At 42.2% G+C, this 21,914-nt stretch overlaps 1 pseudogene; it reads right to left on the reverse strand.

Annotated features, from left to right (window-relative positions):
* Positions 1-1,830: 1,830 nt before the first annotated feature.
* LOC134328698 (NACHT, LRR and PYD domains-containing protein 12-like) overlaps positions 1,831-21,914 on the reverse strand; it is a 228,595-nt pseudogene continuing 208,511 nt past the window's right edge.

Consider the following 21,914-nt stretch of genomic DNA (forward strand, 5'->3'; position numbering starts at 1 on the left):
TGTAGGCAAGATACAGTTGTCTTGGTACTTCTCACCAGGGCGCCGCCACACATGCTGGACACCATCTGAGCCAAACAAGTTTATCTTGGTCTCGTCAGACCACAGGGCATTCCAGTAATCCATGTTCTTGGACTGCTTGTCTTCAGCAAACTGTTTGCGGGCTTTCTTGTGCGTCAGCTTCCTTCTGGGATGACGACCATGCAGACCGAGTTGATGCAGTGTGCGGCGTATGGTCTGAGCACTGACAGGCTGACCTCCCACATCTTCAACCTCTGCAGCAATGCTGGCAGCACTCATGTGTCTATTTTTTAAAGCCAACCTCTGGATATGACGCCGAACACGTGGACTCAACTTCTTTGGTCGACCCTGGCGAAGCCTGTTCCGAGTGGAACCTGTCCTGGAAAACCGCTGTATGACCTTGGCCACCATGCTGTAGCTCAGTTTCAGGGTGTTAGCAATCTTCTTATAGCCCAGGCCATCTTTGTGGAGAGCAACAATTCTATTTCTCACATCCTCAGAGAGTTCTTTGCCATGAGGTGCCATGTTGAATATCCAGTGGCCAGTATGAGAGAATTGTACCCAAAACACCAAATTTAACAGCCCTGCTCCCCATTTACACCTGGGACCTTGACACATGACACCAGGGAGGGACAACGACACATTTGGGCACAATTTGGACATGTTCACTGTGGGGTGTACTCACTTATGTTGCCAGCCATTTAGACATTAATGGCTGTGTGTTGAGTTATTTTCAGAAGACAGTAAATCTACACTGCTATACAAGTTGTACACTGACTACTCTAAGTTATATCCAAGTTTCATGTCTATAGTGTTGTCCCATGAAAAGATATAATGAAATATTTGCAGAAATGTGAGGGGTGTACTCACTTTTGTGATACACTGTATATATATATATATATATATATATATATATATATATATATATATATATATAATAATTTTATTTATTCATTTTTTTTTATGTTTCATTATTACAAATTGTTAAGAGTTTTAAATAGCACACTAATATCTATCTTGTTAGACTATTTTGTTTGAATAATGAACATTACATCAGTGTAGAAGTGAAATGATTGAAACTGTAGTGTCCACTGTAGAGGTTGATATACATTTGAAGCATGGAAACCTGTGCTTGTAAAAAACAGCTATTAAATAGCCGCCACTGTAGTGACCACTATGTGTCAGAGGGTTAATATTATTATTAATCATTAACAAAACTGCTACATTTACTGCATCTTTTATCAAATACTTACATTATCATTATCTTCTATATTTAACATCATTAATAAGAATCATCACTTTGTTTATCATCATTTTAATCTATTGTAGTTTATTGCTTTAATCAGTTAGTTAAAATGTGTGGTTAAATAGCCAAGTGGTTAATGTACTGGACTTGAACAAGGCCCTTAACCCTCAATTGCCTAGACAGTAAACTGTCACAGTACTGTAAGTCACTTTGGATAAAAGTATTTTCTAAATGTCAAATATGTAAATGTAAATAAAAACTGAATCATAATTTTGCAAATACATACCATTCCAAAAACTACTGGTTACTGGTAGAAACATCACAGGATCACAGTGGATTGTGGGTAGGGGAGAATCCACTAGCTACTAGCAGTAACCTGATGGACTCTCCAATCTCACTGAACTGTGTATTTCACTGTACACAGTACTGATGTACAGAATGAAGAGATGAATCCGTCAGCACTTCAGTATGGGTTTGAGAGTGTTGATCTTGTACAGGAAGTGATGTAAAGATAATTTACAGATTAGAACATAAAGAAGCTGAACAAAGCATCACCATGTAGAATTCCAGTGTTAAGAGTAAAAGGTGTTTATCTCCACTGCTCTTCATCTTCTTCTTCTCTTAATTCAAGTATGTATTAGAATCAGAATCTGTAGAAGAGATCAGACCTGATCAGATGTTTATAACTTATCAGACTCGACACAATCAGAACCAGTATAAACACCAACAAATACCAGCTGGAACAATGATAGAACATTTTACATGATTCATTGTTCACTGAAGAACCCTGATACAGATGAAGTTCTGCTAATGAGCAGTTCTGATTTCACAATACCATTGGGTGTGTGTGTAATGTGTGCATGTGTGTGTGTGTTTAGGTGTGTGTATAAACAGTGACTCACTGTAGTTCCTCCAGGTTACATTGTGGATCCACCAGTAGATCCTTCAGCAGTTTTACTCCTGATTTTTTTGGATGATTGTCGTTCAGATGCAGTTCTCTCAGACGTGATGATGGATTAAATTTCAGAGCTGAAGCCAGAGCAGTAAAACCTTCATTTGTAATACTGCAGCTATTTAACCTGCAGATGAAAATTATTTTAAAAAAATCACACACAAACTTCCACCTCAGATCCACATTCCATATTCAGATCCACAACCAGACAACATCTTGTGTGGCGAAAGTGAGTAAAATATCAAACTCATACACACATCAATAACAGTTTCTGTATGAATGATCTTCTGTATCTACAGTGTGAAAGTGAAGATCTTACTCCAGTATCTCCAGTTTACAGTGTGGATTCTCCAGTCCAGCAGAGAGCAGCTTCACTCCTGAATCCTTCAGGTTATTGTAACCCAGGTTCAGAACTTTCAGACTGGAGGAGTTTAAACTGAGAACTGAGGACAGAACTTTACCACTTTTTTCTGTTAGATTACACTCCCACAACCTGGAGAGAAATAATCAGATCAATCAGAGAAATTAAAGGCGTCCAAAATCTAGAAAGTCCAGATAGCAGATCTGATAATATTACCCAGACTGCATTGCAGATCAAACTAAAAGCAGTTAAATTGATGATTCAGAATCAGTAATAATTTCAACATTGTCTCTAAAAGTGTGTGACAAAAATAAATAAAAAACCTGTCACACACACCAAAGAATATGGGTGATAACAGAACTTTACTTTCTGATACAGGACTGTGCATAACAACTTTTTACAGCTTGGGCTACAACATAGGCTAAATTGGCCTATTCTGGGGAATTATGCAAGCCTTCATTGTACTTCATCGCCACTTGCTTCGGCCATCAGCGCATACTTGGCAACTAGCCAACTAATTGAGAAGGCTAATATGTATATTTGTCACCTCAACATGCCTTTTACAATCATTTAGCCCACCGTGGGCAATGCTGAAATCACTATGGCAAACAGTAGAGCAAAGACATTGTTTTTCACTTTTATCAAACATGGGTACACTTTCGAGTAGTCAGAGGTGAAATTAGTTTTGTATTTTCTCTTTTTGGAAGGCCCTGCCTCCTTCTCTCACTCACTGAATGCATGCTATCCAGGAGAGAAAAAAAAACACTGCCCACCCACACTAAAAACTGATTGGCTGACTGACATACTCTTTGCAGAGAAGAGGCCAACCAGAACCCTCCTTGTTTTGCATGCGCTTCATGAATATGCACACGGGGGGAGCGCATTACCACAAGGTAGGCTACCACAGCAAGTACGGCCTGTCTATCACTCTGGCTCTCTTTCCCACACGCGATCGGGAAAAAAGTCTGTGTCGTCTGTGTGCGCTCTTGGCCGCTCGTTCTAGATTCCGGGAGATTTTATCTGACTTGCGGGCATCAGGGAGCCGCTATGTACAGGTCCTTCTCAAAAAATTAGCATATTGTGATAAAGTTCATTATTTTCCATAATGTAATGATAAAAATTTAACTTTCATATATTTTAGATTCATTGCACACCAACTGAAATATTTCAGGTCTTTTATTGTTTTAATACTGATGATTTTGGCATACAGCTCATGAAAACCCAAAATTCCTATCTCAAAAAATTAGCATATCATGAAAAGGTTCTCTAAACGAGCTATTAACCTAATCATCTGAATCAACGAATTAACTCTAAACACCTGCAAAAGATTCCTGAGACTTTTAAAAACTCCCAGCCTGGTTCATTACTCAAAACTGCAATCATGGGTAAGACTGCTGACCTGACTGCTGTCCAGAAGGCCATCATTGACACCCTTAAGCAAGAGGGTAAGACACAGAAAGAAATTTCTGAACGAATAGGCTGTTCCCAGAGTGCTGTATCAAGGCACCTCAGTGGGAAGTCTGTGGGAAGGAAAAAGTGTGGCAGAAAACGCTGCACAACGAGAAGAGGTGACCGGACCCTGAGGAAGATTGTGGAGAAGGGCCGATTCCAGACCTTGGGGGACCTGCGGAAGCAGTGGACTGAGTCTGGAGTAGAAACATCCAGAGCCACCGTGCACAGGCGTGTGCAGGAAATGGGCTACAGGTGCCGCATTCCCCAGGTCAAGCCACTTTTGAACCAGAAACAGCGGCAGAAGCGCCTGACCTGGGCTACAGAGAAGCAGCACTGGACTGTTGCTCAGTGGTCCAAAGTACTGTTTTCGGAAATCAAGGTGCCAGAGTCTGGAGGAAGACTGGGGAGAAGGAAATGCCAAAATGCCTGAAGTCCAGTGTCAAGTACCCACAGTCAGTGATGGTCTGGGGTGCCATGTCAGCTGCTGGTGTTGGTCCACTGTGTTTTATCAAGGGCAGGGTCAATGCAGCTAGCTATCAGGAGATTTTGGAGCACTTCATGCTTCCATCTGCTGAAAAGCTTTATGGAGATGAAGATTTCATTTTTCAGCACGACCTGGCACCTGCTCACAGTGCCAAAACCACTGGTGAATGGTTTACTGACCATGGTATTACTGTGCTCAATTGGCCTGCCAACTCTCCTGACCTGAACCCCATAGAGAATCTGTGGGATATTGTGAAGAGAAAGTTGAGAGACACAAGACCCAACACTCTGGATGAGCTTAAGGCCGCTATCGAAGCATCCTGGGCCTCCATAACACCTCAGCAGTGCCACAGGCTGATTGCCTCCATGCCACGCCGCATTGAAGCAGTCATTTCTGCAAAAGGATTCCCGACCAAGTATTGAGTGCATAACTGAACATAATTATTTGAAGGTTGACTTTTTTTGTATTAAAAACACTTTTCTTTTATTGGTCGGATGAAATATGCTAATTTTTTGAGAGAGCTGTATGCCAAAATCATCAGTATTAAAACAATAAAAGACCTGAAATATTTCAGTTGGTGTGCAATGAATCTAAAATATATGAAAGTTTAATTTTTATCATTACATTATGGAAAATAATGAACTTTATCACAATATGCTAATTTTTTGAGAAGGACCTGTATGTGTTTAGGAAACGCGACTCTTTAGAGGAAGATATAGGTGGCTCTTAAAAGAGCCGTTTTAAGAAAATGAAGATAAGAAAACAGGAACATGTTTACTTCTTCTTGGGTGCAGCTTTTTTGGCCTTGGCCGCTTTGGGCTTAGCGGTCTTGGGTTTGGCTGCCTTGGCTTTTTTAGGACTCTTGGCTGCCTTCTTGGGGGTCGCCGGCTTCTTAGCCTTCTTGGGGCTCTTGGTGACTTTCTTAGCGGCAGCAGCGGGTTTCTTGACCTTCTTGGGGGACTTCTTAGCGGCGGGTTTCTTGGCTGTTATCTTCTTGGGCTTCTTTGCAGCGGCGGGTTTCTTTGCGGCCTTTTTCACTTTAGGAGCGGCGGTTTTTTTGGCCGCGGGCTTCTTCGCCTCGGTCTGCTTCTTGTTGAGCTTGAAAGAGCCTGAGGCGCCGGTGCCCTTGGTCTGCACCAGGATGTTCTTGGTCACCAGGCTTTTGACGGCGAGTTTGACGCGGGAGTTGTTCTTCTCCACGTCGTATCCACCTGCAGACAGAGCTTTCTTCAGGGCGGCCAGGGACACGCCGCTCCTCTCCTTGGAAGCGGAAACAGCTTTGACGATCAGCTCGCCGACGCTGGGACCCGCTTTCTTGGGTTTGGCCGCGGTCTTCTTTTTAGGAGCCTTGGCGGGGGCCGAGCTGGCCGGTGCTGGAGCTTCTTCTACCATCGTTGTTGGAGTTAAAACGGCGCTAAGAAAGAGCGAGTGAAGCGCTGTGCTCTGTTGTACAGAGACTCCTCCCTCTTACGAGAGGGGGCGGGGCTTTATAGCACACATGAGAACTGTGTAGACTCAGCTCGACCAGCGCAGCGTCTGTGTGCTTCCGTGACACATGCGCACTTGTGTTTTCTCATGGCAAATAATGATTAAAATACAAGTCCTGATATAAAATACGAGGTAATAAAGTGCACGTCGGCCGAACATAAGCTCTCTCGTTCATGTAAAAGCCCGCAAAGGGAACCTAACGATGCTCTGTTTCCTTGTGTTCTGCTAAAACAGCACACCGCTCCTGATGCGTAAAGCGACGCAGCGCACATTTCACATCTTATTACACGTAAAAATATGCTGAGGAAACCCGATCTTCTTGTAGACACAGGCTGAAAAGAGCGAACCAGACCTTGGTGTTTTCCACATGTATTTATAAGCGGATGTGAGCTTCCTTTTCTACTAGAAAAATAGGCTGTTTAGTGCGAAGTAAAACACAGCTACCAAGCAGGACTAGGTCGAGTCCAGGGTGCTTAACTGTCATGTAGCTGAAAGAACAAATGGGCAGTGGCGGAGCCAGACAATTTTCACAGGGGTGGCCAGACTGAGACCATTGCTCACACAGGGGTGGCACAGAAACTGATACTTTTTTTATGTGGTCACTCACTCATTTACCTATACAGGCAGTGAGTGCCATGTACAATTACATCACGAAGACCTGCATACTAATAATAAGCTTTTTTTCTCTTCATTTTCTTTGACAAGTGAAAAAACAAAACATAGCAACCTTAACATTATGAGGAAGAATTTCAAAGATATTCCTTTGCAATACTTTATCATTTGGCTGCCAACTTGTGTGTACTGATGAGACTCAACTGAATCCCAGAACATGCCAGTGTGAATGCATGGAGAACTAATTTTAATTTTCTTTTCAAGAATATGATACAGACTGACCAACACTATTACGCTAAATCAGCATTGAAAATTGATTTTACTTTTTATAGCCTTCTACAATGCTGGAGCTTCTTAAAATGGAAGATTTTCTTTTAAATAGAAGTGTTATTTACCTCCCAGCTAACAATTTTTGGTTCCCAGAACGTTCAGGGAACGTTAGTTTTTGGTTCCCAGAACGTTCTGGGAACGGATCATTTTGGTTGCCCTTTGGTTGCCCTTTGGTTCCCCAGGAAAGTTTTCTTTACGGAAATAGAACGTTCCCGTTTGGTTGTGCATTATAGTTGTGGGAACGTTTCCCTAACGTTCCCGTAACCTTAAAATTATTGAAACCTTAAGGGAACCTTGTACTAACCTTTAAATTATTGAAAACTTTAGACAACCTTGCAATAACACTCCGGTAACACCGGCAGCCCGTGTCGGCTCTGACTCTTTTTGAATGACTGCCCAGAATCGGGCCAAATACACTGGCCCAAATCCGGACGCCAGATCTCCGCCGACTCTCCCATAACTGGGCCGGAATAGCCCCCGAAACACTACAATACCATTTATTTACTGTTTTCTTCTCCTTTCACATCCTCATAGAAAAAATAGTAGATTTATGCTACAGATTAACTACAGATTGTGCAGTAGAAAGTATTTTATTAAGATAATTGCAGCAAGTAGTATAATAGTAATAATCAGAATATTATAAATAAGACCAATTATAAAAGTGAACCAAAATGACAGCTATATAAATACTATATATAGAAAATAACATATAATTGCATATAAGAATAATAATTATAAAAGTAAATTATATATATATATACAATATAAAGAAGTACTGTTTGTTTGTTTATTAGGATTTTAACCTCATGTTTTACACTTTGGTTACATTCATGACAGGAACGGTAGTTACTCATAACACAAGATTCATCAGTTCTCAAGGTTATATCAAACACATGAACAATTTAGTGTCTCCAATTCACCTCACTTGCATGTCTTTGGACTGTGGGAGGAAACCGGAGCACCCGAATGAAACCTACGCGGACATGGGGAGAACATGCAAACAACACAGAAATGACTCAGACCGCCCCACCTGGGGATCGAACCCAGAACCTTCTTGCTGGATCTTGTGACCTTGGCTGATGATCTACACCGGATGTTAGATGCTGCAGAGTAGTGTTCATAGTTTTTACTCATGTATGAGAGGTGAATAAGCAAATGTGGCTCAGTGATGGTAGTGGACACTTGAATATCTACAAAGAATACAAGGGACAATCTTTGGGTTATAAAATTATATACGATCAGCCATAACATTAAAACCACCTCTTTGTATGTATACTCTTTTTCTATCAGCTCCACTAACCATATAGTTTACTAACCATTTACTGATTTTCCCTATGGGATTAATAAAGTTATCTATCTATAGGTGCACTTTGTAGCTCTACAGTTCCACTGTCGTCCATCAGTTACTCTGCATACTTTGTTAGCCCCCTTTTACCTTGTTCTTCAATAGTCAGGACCTCCACATGACCACCACAGAGCAGGTATTATTTAGGTGGTGGATGATTCTCAGCACTGCAGTGACACTGACGTGGTTGGTGGTGTGTTACTGTGTGTTGTGCTTATATGACTGGATCAGACACAGCATCGCTGCTGGAGTTTTCAAATACCGTGTCCACTCACTGTCCACTCTTAAATTATACACACCTGCTTTGTTGGTCCACCTTGTGGATGTAGTCAGAGATGGTAGGTCGTCTGTTGCTTATTATTGTATTACTATTATTGTTGTTGTTGTTCTTGTTGCTTATTGTAGCTTTTAAGTTAACGTTATCCACAGTATTCAATGAACTTTAATTATTTAGCAGCTGTTGTCTAATGCTAGAAACTGTTAGCCTTTAAGCTAACGTTACCTGAAGTGTTTCAGTTCAGACCACCAGTTAACCTGAAACTCACTAGATAACATTACCATAAACAGTTTTCATTTCCAAATTGTTCTCTATCTTATTTCAAAACTCATTAATAGACTTTCTGCTTACATTTTACTAAGTAAAAAGTTGTTAAGATTAAATGTTTATTTACCTCACACGAACGAACGATTCCTCTTCTTCAACGGCTCGCGTCGCACTGTTGCCATGGTGACGCTCGTTCTGCCGCCGCTGAATCAGAGACTGGACGCTGGACCACAGCCGGACAACCAGCGTCGGCGCGCACGCGTTTCTACGAGCACCGGCCAAACCCAGCTGTGGTAACAACTGGGCCAGATCTGGTTACATTGGTTCTGGCCGATTCGGACACTCGGCCGACTGTGCCGATAGAAAAGTGGGAACTGGGCCAGATGATTGTGCTAGCTGGGGTGTGTGTGTGTGTGTGTGAGTATGCATGAGTGCTAGTGTGTGATGAGTATACATGTGTGTGTTTATGTGTGTGGATCTCTTGTGTGTATGGTGGTGTACGTGCATGTAAGTTTGTGTGTGTGTGTGTGTGTGTGTGTATGGAGTAGTTACGTGTCACAGTCTAGATGTGTGTATGTATGGATTTATGTGAGAGTTAGTTTGTGCATGTGCATGAGTGTGTGTGTGTGTATTTGTTCATGGTGTGCATATCATTTGGTGTTAGTGTATGTATCTGTGTGTGCATGTGTGAGTGTTTGCATAAATGTATATAAATGTAACTGTGTAAGTGTGTGTATATGTATGTCAGAGTCCATCGTGTGAGTGCACACCTAAACACATGCACGTACTACAAATAAAGAACTAAAAACTATATATATATATAACCTACAGATCTATAAATATTTGAAATGTCATGTGGAGTTTATAAGAACTAGAAGCATGTATGGCATGTCAGGTGTACAAGTGAACAACACCTATAGAACATTACACACAGTAAATGAGGTGGAGAATGTCTTTCAAGAAAAACAAAGAGTCGAATCAGGCGCACAACTATAAACTCGTACTTACCTCCACTCCAAGTCCAGCATCCGCATGTACAGATAGCCCATAAACATCCAACAATCCTTCAAATGGCACAAATTGATGCTGCAAGTAAGCAAGGAACAAACAGCAATCAGACAGATTTGAAAATGATCTCCTTTATGAGCATGTAAAGTGTTAGAAGCTCTCGCCTCTCGACGCGGTTGCCAGATTGGTAGAGTTTGTTACAGACGTGAACGTGTATTCCTCATGCAGGCGGCAAAACAACTCTTATCTTCTCTCCAGCACAACACCCGCGGTGCGTTTCAGACGCAGCGTCACTTTTAGACAAAAGAGAAAACTGCTTCATAACAGGGAGAAAAGAGCTCACACCAATTGGTCAGCCATTCATAAAGCAGTCAGTTGAACCCCAATTCACACCTGGCGGACTGGGTCAGCGACTCTCAGAAGAGTCACACCAATTGGCTCTTGGTGAGAAAGTGAAAAGTCAGCATGAAACAGAGTAACAGTGATTTGCTCGAATGAACGTGAACAATTTCTTATTAGTTATTCATTCATAAGGATTTCAGTTGATATTATTTGATCACTGGGGTGAACAGTTGAACAGTGTTCATCTCTGTGCTGTTCAGCCTGTACACAACAATGAGAGATCTTTGGACAGACACAAGTACTGCTGCCAGTAAAGGAGTTTTAGACAGCGGTGATGTGCTGCTCTTCTATTAGAAACATGAAAAGTGTGTTCCTGTTGACCCTGAGCACTGGACTAGAATTTTAGGAGATCAGTGTCTGCATGTTGTGTTTGAACTAGTTGTTGTTGAAATGTCAGAAAATGTCCTACGTGCATGTTTGAATGAACAAAATCACTTTTGTGAAAAGCGTTTTTGTCACATGAGATCCGACCCTGTGGTTTAGGTCAAGTTGACTGTAGTGACTGGTTTCCTCGAATGTTGCTGGGCAAAATGGGTCAATTTTAAAGGGTCATTTTGATCATTTCTCTTTATATGCGTACATTCTCAGCTGTACAAAATGTGGATTGTGTTGCAGGCCTGAAACGCACGAATGGACGTTTATTAATAAATAAAAAAGAGTCGACAAGACAAAACATGGAATAGCTCAGGCTCATCCTGTCTGCAATGAAATACAAGTCAAACTAAATGTGAGGAGCTCTGTGTTTTTATTTGATATGCATTTTCCATACTGTCCCAACTCTTTCTGAATTGGGCTTGTAGAATCAGACATAGAACCAGACCAGAATGTGATATCCAATGTAACTGCACATTTTGTCAATAAAAATGAGACACGGCAAACATTGATTCAAAAGCAGTTTATTTAACTAGGAATTACAAACACAATACACGAGTGGGCGGCGCGGCGGCAAAGTGTGTAGCGCTGTCGCCTCACAGCAGGAAGGTCCGGGTGGGGCGGTCCGGGTCCTTTCCGCGTGGAGTTTGTATGTTCTCTCCGTGTCCGTGTGAGTTTCCTCCGGGTGCTCCGGTTTCCTCCCACAGTCCAAAGGCATGCAAGTGAGGTGAATTGGAGACAAGACTGTGTTGCAGACATAAACTCGTGTGATGAACCTTGTGTAATGAGTGTAACGACCGTTCTTGTCATGAATGTAACCACAAGTGTAAAACCCAAACAAACAAACAATACACAAGTTCACAATAAAAAAAAATGACCGTATACGTACTAAAATGCTTTAAACCCAAAACACATCTTTAAATAATTCATCTCTATTGTGGAATCACTTTCATTCATACACAACATAACATAAATCACAGTAAGTATCATAAAAAAGTATTATCATTATCTATCAGTGGTAATAAAACTGACAAAAGAGCTATTAAAATACCCTGATAAACCTGTGAAAGAGAAGCACGACCAACTTTAGTGTTTGTTCATTATAGAAACGATAAAAACGGCATACTTACCTACCGAGAAATCTGAGCAACAAGAACCTGATAAGAAAGTGTTTCTCAATAAAGTGAGCTGTTCAATCTAAACATTATATCTATGTGTAAAATGGAGAGGGTTGCTCAGTATTTCTTCGTGGTCTGCAGCATCTGCTGGACGTGCCGCTTCAGGGGCTCCAGCACCACATGAGCCAGGCCTTTGGGATCTTCATAAAGCTCCAGTGGCTGCGAGAAAACCACTCGGAGGAATTCGGTCAGCTGATCCTATCAACGAAAAACACACACATTTTCAACATGATATCAGTGAGAATACAAACTCTCCTTCACGACGTGTAACGTGGGGTAAAATGAAATGTCGGACACTCACTTGAAGAGCCAGGAAGCATTGCTGAGCTGCAGATCTCCGGGTCCCAACTCACGATGTGCTTAAACAGTTGATCCAGGAATCCTTCATCCATCTTTGGGAAAGAAGAATAAGACACTTTTACTTTATGGCCACTTGAATGGAGAATGATCATAGGACGAGATCAAAGCTGCCGATAAGTCGCTCACAAACTCGGGTGCAGAGTCGTAAAAGAACCAGCCGAAGACGACGAGTTCGTACATACTACATACAGCAACACTACATACTGTATACTGAATAGTGCACTAGTGTATACTGTATACTTTATTCTGCACCAGTATATACTGTATACTACATACAGCAACACTACATACTGTATACTGAATAGTGCACTAGTGTATACTGTATACTTTATTCTGCACCAGTATATACTGTATACTACATACAGCAACACTACATACTGTATACTGAATAGTGCACTAGTGTATACTGTATACTTCATTCTGCACCAGTATATACTGTATACTACATACAGCAACAATACATACTGTATACTGAATAGTGCACTAGTGTATACTGTATACTTCATTCTGCACCAGTATATACTGTTTAATACAGGGGTTCTCAACTGGTCTCAGCCCGGGACCCACATTTTCTCATGGTCATTAAGTCGCGACCCACTTTTATAGAATACAAACCAAAAAAATTTATTTTTGAAAAATAGCCTTCAAAAACACATTTAAACATACATATGCATGCAAAGTGAATTTAAGAGCAAGTTTTTAAAAAAACTGAGGAGGATCATGCCAACTGCATGTATAAAATTTACTACAATAAATTTAAATATCAAAACTGCATAAAATAAATAAGGCTACAAAACAAGATGCTTTCACCTAACCTGTCTTTTGTGGAAGTCAGTGAGACAGTTGGGCATGTACTTTACTTCTGATCAGAGTTTCAAAGTCTGGGGTGACAGTAGACAGAGTTACTCTTAGATCATGCTCAGTGTTCAACCTGTTTCTCTGCTTTGACTTGAGCTGGACCAAGGTAGAAAAGCCACTTTCACAAAGATAGGTAAGACGCCCGGAGTGCATGTTCTTGTTAGGAGCAAGATGCTGTCAGACACTTCTGTGATACCTTCAGCTCATGAAGTCGTCTTTGAAAAAACTCCACCGGCTTGTCTTTACATGCGGGATGTTTCGTTTGTAAATGTCGCATTAGTTTGGATGGTTTCATGCTCTCATGTGCCAGCATGAGAGCATTACAAATAACACACTGGGGTTTCTGTCCGTGTTTGTCCTCAATGAACGAAAATCCACATTTCAAATACTCCGGGTTATATTTGCGTTTCACCATCTTGCCTCCGAACATCATTACAAATTTAAAGAGAAGGGTAACCGGCAAACGAATGGTGGTTACCATGGCAACGAGAATGCTGTGCGCGTCTGATGCGTGCCTCTCTCTGTCTCTTTTTTTTCCAGATAAAAGACGAGTACAAAATCAGATGAGCATTAATTATTTTACATTTTTTTTTAATGTATTTATTTTTTACAAGCTGTCCGCGACCCGCCCAGAACGTGTCCGCGACCCACTTTTGGGTCGCGACCCACCAGTTGAGAATCGCTGGTATAATACATACAGCAACAATACATACTGTATACTGAATAGTGCACTAGTGTATACTGTATACTTCATTCTGCACCAGTATATACTCTACACTACATACAGCAACAATACATACTGTATACTGAATAGTGCACTAGTGTATACTGTATACTTCATTCTGCACCAGTATATACTGTATACTACATACAGCAACAATACATACTGTATACTGAATAGTGCACTAGTGTATACTGTATACTTCATTCTGCACCAGTATATACTGTACACTACATACAGCAACAATACATACTGTATACTGAATAGTGCACTAGTGTATACTGTATACTTCATTCTGCACCAGTATATACTGTATACTACATACAGCAACAATACATACTGTATACTGAATAGTGCACTAGTGTATACTGTATACTTCATTCTGCACCAGTATATACTGTACACTACATACAGCAACACTACATACTGTATACTGAATAGTGCACTAGTGTATACTGTATACTCCATTCTGCACCAGTATATACTGTAAATACAATTGTTGTGACGAATCTTTTTGTCGAGAGCCCCTGAAGAAGCAGTCGGAGAATCCAGAAAGTATTCTTCAAAACACTTTATTAAGTGTAAAAAACGATCTGTGAATATATGTCAGAGCTAAGCCGATCGGCGTTCCTTTTCTCCTGCAACCCAGATGATTGCCAGCCAAAAAGACCCAGTGCGTCTGAGCGCGCGGTTTTTTAAACTAATCTAGGCTCCTCCTCCTTCACTGCTGGTGGAGCCAATGAAATGTGCTAAAAAGCCCAGGCTCCGCCCCCCCCCCCTCGGAGGGACCCTACCAAGGGAACATGGTAGGCGCCATTTTGAACAAAGGGCCACGTGGGAATATGCCATAAAAACTTCCCATATTGAGTTTATGTTATGTTCCGAAAATCCTAACCATTCCCCCTTGAAAGCATCTTAATGCTTTCACATTAACTTTTAACTTCAGGTTAGGTGTTTCTAGATTCCAGGAGAAAAGGATAGCCGTCAGCAACCCCCAATTTAACCCCTTCTGACTTACATGGCCACTGGGCTGAATTCTTACAATAAAAGGTATCTAAAAATAAAAAGGCTGCCAGTCAAATTAAAGGAACCGTACCTATCGCAACAGCTCCTACCCCTAAACCAAACAAACAAACAAAAAATAATAAATAAAATAAAATAAGAATAGGAAAACAAAATAAAGCAATTTAAAAATAGGAAATCAAAAGCGAGAAGAAAAATAAAAACAATGGGTGCGTAGCTTCTACAGGAAGTCCGCTCAGGTTGCCCTCCACCGGACGGAGCTGCAGATATTCAGAAGGGGCCCATAGCTCCTGTTTCTCTGCATAGCTTCTACTGTCTCATGGATTCTCCCCTGTCGGTCTTACCTGTTTCCGCAGCGGCACAAACATTTATCCGATGAAACACAGAGAATATCCTTCCTAAAAATAGCAGAGTACCAAACATATATACATCGTAAACAATCCTGAACTAACCCCTTGCGTTTTGTAGCTAAACTATGTGTGTTGCACTTAACTAGTGTTTTCAAAGATGGTCTATGTGTCTGCGAACTATATGTGTATGTTTTTCTCTCCTAGTCTAACTAAATCCTCCCCCATCTTCTTGTTCCGTTCCGTTGGCTCCACTGGACTCTTCTTCCACATAGTCGGTTTTGCCGGGCTTTTCTGCTGTGGTTTGTTCCCTGTAGGCAGGTCCAGTTGGTGACACTTCTGTCCCTTGGAATGGGTCTCCCAGCCCCCACAGAGTCTGCCTCTGCCAGTCCTTCCAAGTCTCCTTCCTTCATCACGGTGTATGATCCGTAGTGCTGGTCCTCTCTCCTCATCTTGTCTGGTCGGTTTTACCTTTAATTAAGCAGAGTTAGTAGCACTTATGCTGCTCGAAGTGGGTCTTCCGGCCCACCTTCAAGGGTATCCTCCACCTCATCATCTATATGATATTTAGACAAATCAGCCAACACCATCTGGATAACTGGTGGATCCTGCCCCCCTCTACTTCCTCTACTCACTACTTCTACTACAAATTTTTCTATTAGTACCCTGATACACGGGACACCACAACAACAACATACCACTAAAATTGCCAATCCCACACATACTGACATCACCAAACTCGTAATAACTCCCTTCCATGGTCCAAATATCTTTTCTAGTCACTTGACCCATTCATTGTCTATCCCTGAATTTTCCTTCCATTCTCGTGACAAAGCCCTTAATCCTTCCAAAGCTCGTGTCACACTACCATCGGGTGCAGTATTATTAGGGATGAAGGTGCAACACGATGAACCCACAATCTGGCAAACTCCACCTTTCTCTGCTAACAACATGTCTAATGCCATTCTATTCTGTATGGTCATAAGTGAAGTCTGGTCTAGCTGGTCTCTCAGTCCCTCAATGGCCTGAACACTGAAATTAACAAATCTCTGCTGATTGTAATAGAGATAGTTTATCCAGTCTACATTCTTGTTGATAGTTACCCACCAAAAGAGTGCACTTTCAAACCCTGCAGCAATCTGGTTCCTAGCCTTAAATTCATCTGGGACCCCCCTTGGGACCCCTATACCATCAATCCACACGGTCTTGTCGAAGGATCCGCCAGGTTTGACCTCTCGGGTGTCTCTTCGATGGCTGTGGTGATTGGTCAGGACGTCCGCGGCATCCTCCACTCCGTGCTGCTTGTAAATTCTGAAAGGCATAATCAGAAAGACCAACGCACACTCCCCAGACCAATTCCCATGCAACCTTCGCCGGATTCTCATATCTCCACACAACCATACTAAATCCGCCCTACTGAATTTTTGTGCATTCAGCTGGCTGCCTGTATAATTCCCATCACTATCCAGGATAATGGTTTCCTTAAACCATCCTTCTGAAAAATGTCCCCTTTTTATCGGTCCTGGTTTGTTGCTCCTGAAACAGGTGTAATTGCCTTTATAGGCTTTGATGTTAGTTGGGGTTGGTTCCTGAGTTAATGGGTGGGACAAGTTCTCACACCCTACTGGCTCAATCTCATTGAACAATGAGAGTAGGCAAGTCCAATTTCCTGAAATTACTGGATGTGTGGCCAAATTAGGTTTTGCAGCTGCGCATACAAAACAATCTTTAACATCTATGCTCTTTACTGTAAATCTGACCCATTCTAACCACATATTAGGCTACTCATCCCAGTTTCCACCGCTAACTGATCGCGCCAGGCCATTATTTCCGTTGTCGCTATGGCAACCGGCTGTGACTTCTGACTACTTTCCCCTAGTTCCTCTATCTTGCCAGTTATATTGTTCGTAACTATGGTCGTCTTTGGTTTTACACACACTATGCCCAATGGGTCCTCGCCTTGTACATCTACTCCTAAGGTAAAATAGTAATTAAGTTGGGGACCCCACCCATAGCTAGACAGCTTGGGTAGGGTTAGACGAACTGTCTTTCCTCGCAACTGAAGTTTTGTGCCGAGATAGGCTTGGGGCTTGTCGTCCAAACCTAATGCATGCCCCCTTGATGAACGGACCGTCGGGTCATAATGAAATTTATAATTTGGGTTCGAATGAGTGAACACTGATCCCCAAGTGGGACAGTAGGGTTCTGGTGAGGGATAGAAGGCGCAGCCATAAATATGATGACCCCTCCACCTATTTTCTTCACCACAATCCACTACTCTGCACACATCAAACAACACATTGGTGGATCGGTTGTAATCTATCTCAATCTCGAAGCACTTGGTGGGGATTCTATGGTTTTGCTCAAGGGATCTTTTTGATCTCGCCTCTGGAGCAGCTATTTTTGCAAAGTCGCACAATTCGAAAAGTCCCAGCAGGTGACACAGTCCTCTGAAAGTTAAACACCTCATGGTTATTACTGGGCTACTCCCGTATCTAAGGTCAAACCTCAATTTGTGTTATACTCACCACCTCGGTTTGTCTACCGCTTTTCCCCTTTTTCTTACTAGTCTGACCCGCCTTAAGCAGAATTAGGAATCACCCTCAAGGATGGGTGCCTGCAGATCCTGTCCAGTCCCTGCGAGGGTTCTGGTCGGAGGTTCAGCACGGACACAGTGGCTCAGATGATACCAGTTGTTACCTTTCTTTCCTCTTACTCTGACTGCATGTGAAGTGGCTTCAGACACCTCCCATGGTCCGGTCCACCTCGGCTGATCCCACTTCCTTTTGTGTACCTTGATCCTGACCCACTGTCCTGGTTCCACCTCAGACACCAATGGTACTCATTCCTCTCCTTCTTTCGGTTTCTGGGGAGAGATACTGACAACAAACTTAGTTAAAGCTTCCATGTAATTGTCCAACTCTTCATCCCACAAATCTAACATTTTGCCTACTGCTCTATCTCGAGGCGGACCTGACATGGGTCGACCAGTCAGCAGCTGGTGAGGTGAGTAATGAGAGTCCCCCCTAGGGGAGCTCCTCATGGACATGAGCACTAATGGCAATGCTTCAACCCAAGTCATCTTGGATTTATAGCAGGCTTTGGCCAATTTGGTCTTGATTGTTTGATTGGCTCTTTCTACAATACCCTGCAAACTCGGATGATACACTGAGCCAAATTTATGGGTTATACCCAGGGCTTTTTCCACTTCTTGTAGTTGCTTGTTGCTGAAGTGGGTCCCATTATCCGACCTGATTGTTGTAGGTACACCATACCTTGGAATCAATTCGGTCTTAAGCCATTTCACTACAGTTTTGGCATCTTCACGCCTAGCAGGTATGGCTTCCACCCACTTTGTGTATCTGTCTATCATTACCAGTAGGTAACGATAACCCTTCACCACTCTGTCTGGACCCATGTCAGTGTAATCAATACAAATTTCTTTAAAAGGTGCGTCTGGTACTGGGAAGTTTCCGATAGGTAACCTGTAGGTTGGTTTCGGATTATTCTCCTGGCACGCCCCGCATTCCCTCACATGCAACTGAACCATCGTCTGCTACCATCTGTTGTGACGAACCTTTTTGTCGAGAGGCTCTGAAGAAGCAGTCGGAGAATCCAGAAAGTACTCTTCAAAACACTTTATTAAGTGTAAAAAACGATCTGTGAATATATGTCAGAGCTAAGCCGATCGGCGTTCCTTTTCTCCTGCAACCCAGATGGTTGCCAGCCAAAAAGACCCAGTGCGTCTGAGCGCGCGGTTTTTTAAACTAATCTAGGCTCCTCCTCCTTCACTGCTGGTGGAGCCAATGAAATGTGCTAAAAAGCCCAGGCTCCGCCTCCCCCCCCCTCGGAGGGACCCTACCAAGGAAACATGGTGGCGCCATTTTGAACAAAGGGCCACGTGGGGAAAATGCCATAAAACTTCCCATATTGAGTTTATGTTATGTTCCGAAAATCCTAACAACGGCATGTTGCTCCCGAGCCGGAAAATCTAGCGCCGGCCAGTCGCCGAGCGAAAATCAGGGCAAACATCGTGTAGTGTGAACTAGGCATTACTTAACATCTTTATACACTAAGCTTCACCAGCTCATGGAACTTCATATCTGAGCCGTATTTTAACAGAATCAAGTGTGTGTCTGTATGTACGAGGGTTCTTCAAAAAGTTTCTGCACTTTTTAAAACTGTATTTATTACAAATTTAAAAAAAAACAGTACATCACTTTCTACAGTCACCTTCCAATGCATTATTTCCAGCGTCATACCAACACTGTTAGACATTTCAAATTTCAACACTGTTGCCAGTAAGTTACCGTAATTCAAATTTACAGTACCATAACTGTATTTTGCTTTTACAGTAACATCACAGTAAAAACTTAGGTTAATTGTACAGTACTGTAATTATTTGTTTAATTTTATTATTTAAATTTAAAAAAACTCTGTACATTGTACTTCTTTTACTTATAGCTTACACAATACTACTATTTAATCCACACAGACAATTATTGCAACATATCAGATTGTTTATTTAAATCACTGCAAATGCTTAAAGCACTTTTAACAAAAACGTGTATGTACTTAAAACATTCTTACTTTAATCCATGCAACTTTCAAAATACATTTAAACACAATTAATTTATTGTCGTAACTGTCATAGACTCTTTACCTTTTTTCTGGTTCCCAGTTTTGGTGTAAAAAATCCTCTTGGCTCCATCCATCCATAGAATCATAGCCTAGCTGCCGAACTCCTTCCCGCAAAACTTGAGATAATGTGGTGGTTCTGAAGCTGAAACGTTAGGCAAACAACGTCAGTTCAAAACTTTCACAGGTGAAAATTAGGTCGAGTCTTGTCAATAAAATCGTTCGGCGCCAAAGGTAATTACAGTAATTTACCTCAATGTCAAAAATACAGTAAATATCTGTATTCAGTATTTGGCATCAGGCAAAACTGTCATGATGCAGTGAAAAATATTGTTACGTACTGTAAAAACTATTTACAGTATTTTGCTGTGTGGTATGTGGTTAATAACTGTAGAAATTACAGAAATGTCTAACAATGAACTTTTTAATGCCATCAGCAAAAATTTTTTTGGTTTAGTGTGTAGCCACTGATGCGCTGCTGCTTCCACATCATGGTTATTACTGGGCTACTCCCGTATCTAAGGTCAAACCTCAATTTGTGTTATACTCACCACCTCGGTTTGTCTACCGCTTTTCCCCTTTTTCTTACTAGTCTGACCCGCCTTAAGCAGAATTAGGAATCACCCTCAAGGATGGGTGCCTGCAGATCCTGTCCAGTCCCTGCGAGGGTTCTGGTCGGAGGTTCAGCACGGACACAGTGGCTCAGATGATACCAGTTGTTACCTTTCTTTCCTCTTACTCTGACTGCATGTGAAGTGGCTTCAGACACCTCCCATGGTCCGGTCCACCTCGGCTGATCCCACTTCCTTTTGTGTACCTTGATCCTGACCCACTGTCCTGGTTCCACCTCAGACACCAATGGTACTCATTCCTCTCCTTCTTTCGGTTTCTGGGGAGAGATACTGACAACAAACTTAGTTAAAGCTTCCATGTAATTGTCCAACTCTTCATCCCACAAATCTAACATTTTGCCTACTGCTCTATCTCGAGGCGGACCTGACATGGGTCGACCAGTCAGCAGCTGGTGAGGTGAGTAATGAGAGTCCCCCCTAGGGGAGCTCCTCATGGACATGAGCACTAATGGCAATGCTTCAACCCAAGTCATCTTGGATTTATAGCAGGCTTTGGCCAATTTGGTCTTGATTGTTTGATTGGCTCTTTCTACAATACCCTGCAAACTCGGATGATACACTGAGCCAAATTTATGGGTTATACCCAGGGCTTTTTCCACTTCTTGTAGTTGCTTGTTGCTGAAGTGGGTCCCATTATCCGACCTGATTGTTGTAGGTACACCATACCTTGGAATCAATTCGGTCTTAAGCCATTTCACTACAGTTTTGGCATCTTCACGCCTAGCAGGTATGGCTTCCACCCACTTTGTGTATCTGTCTATCATTACCAGTAGGTAACGATAACCCTTCACCACTCTGTCTGGACCCATGTCAGTGTAATCAATACAAATTTCTTTAAAAGGTGCGTCTGGTACTGGGAAGTTTCCGATAGGTAACCTGTAGGTTGGTTTCGGATTATTCTCCTGGCACGCCCCGCATTCCCTCACATGCAACTGAACCATCGTCTGCTACCATCTGTTGTGACGAACCTTTTTGTCGAGAGGCTCTGAAGAAGCAGTCGGAGAATCCAGAAAGTACTCTTCAAAACACTTTATTAAGTGTAAAAAACGATCTGTGAATATATGTCAGAGCTAAGCCGATCGGCGTTCCTTTTCTCCTGCAACCCAGATGGTTGCCAGCCAAAAAGACCCAGTGCGTCTGAGCGCGCGGTTTTTTAAACTAATCTAGGCTCCTCCTCCTTCACTGCTGGTGGAGCCAATGAAATGTGCTAAAAAGCCCAGGCTCCGCCTCCCCCCCCCTCGGAGGGACCCTACCAAGGAAACATGGTGGCGCCATTTTGAACAAAGGGCCACGTGGGGAAAATGCCATAAAACTTCCCATATTGAGTTTATGTTATGTTCCGAAAATCCTAACAACGGCATGTTGCTCCCGAGCCGGAAAATCTAGCGCCGGCCAGTCGCCGAGCGAAAATCAGGGCAAACATCGTGTAGTGTGAACTAGGCATTACTTAACATCTTTATACACTAAGCTTCACCAGCTCATGGAACTTCATATCTGAGCCGTATTTTAACAGAATCAAGTGTGTGTCTGTATGTACGAGGGT

This window comes from Trichomycterus rosablanca, chromosome 15, assembly GCF_030014385.1.
Source record: "Trichomycterus rosablanca isolate fTriRos1 chromosome 15, fTriRos1.hap1, whole genome shotgun sequence".
Taxonomy (NCBI): Eukaryota; Metazoa; Chordata; class Actinopteri; order Siluriformes; family Trichomycteridae; genus Trichomycterus; species Trichomycterus rosablanca.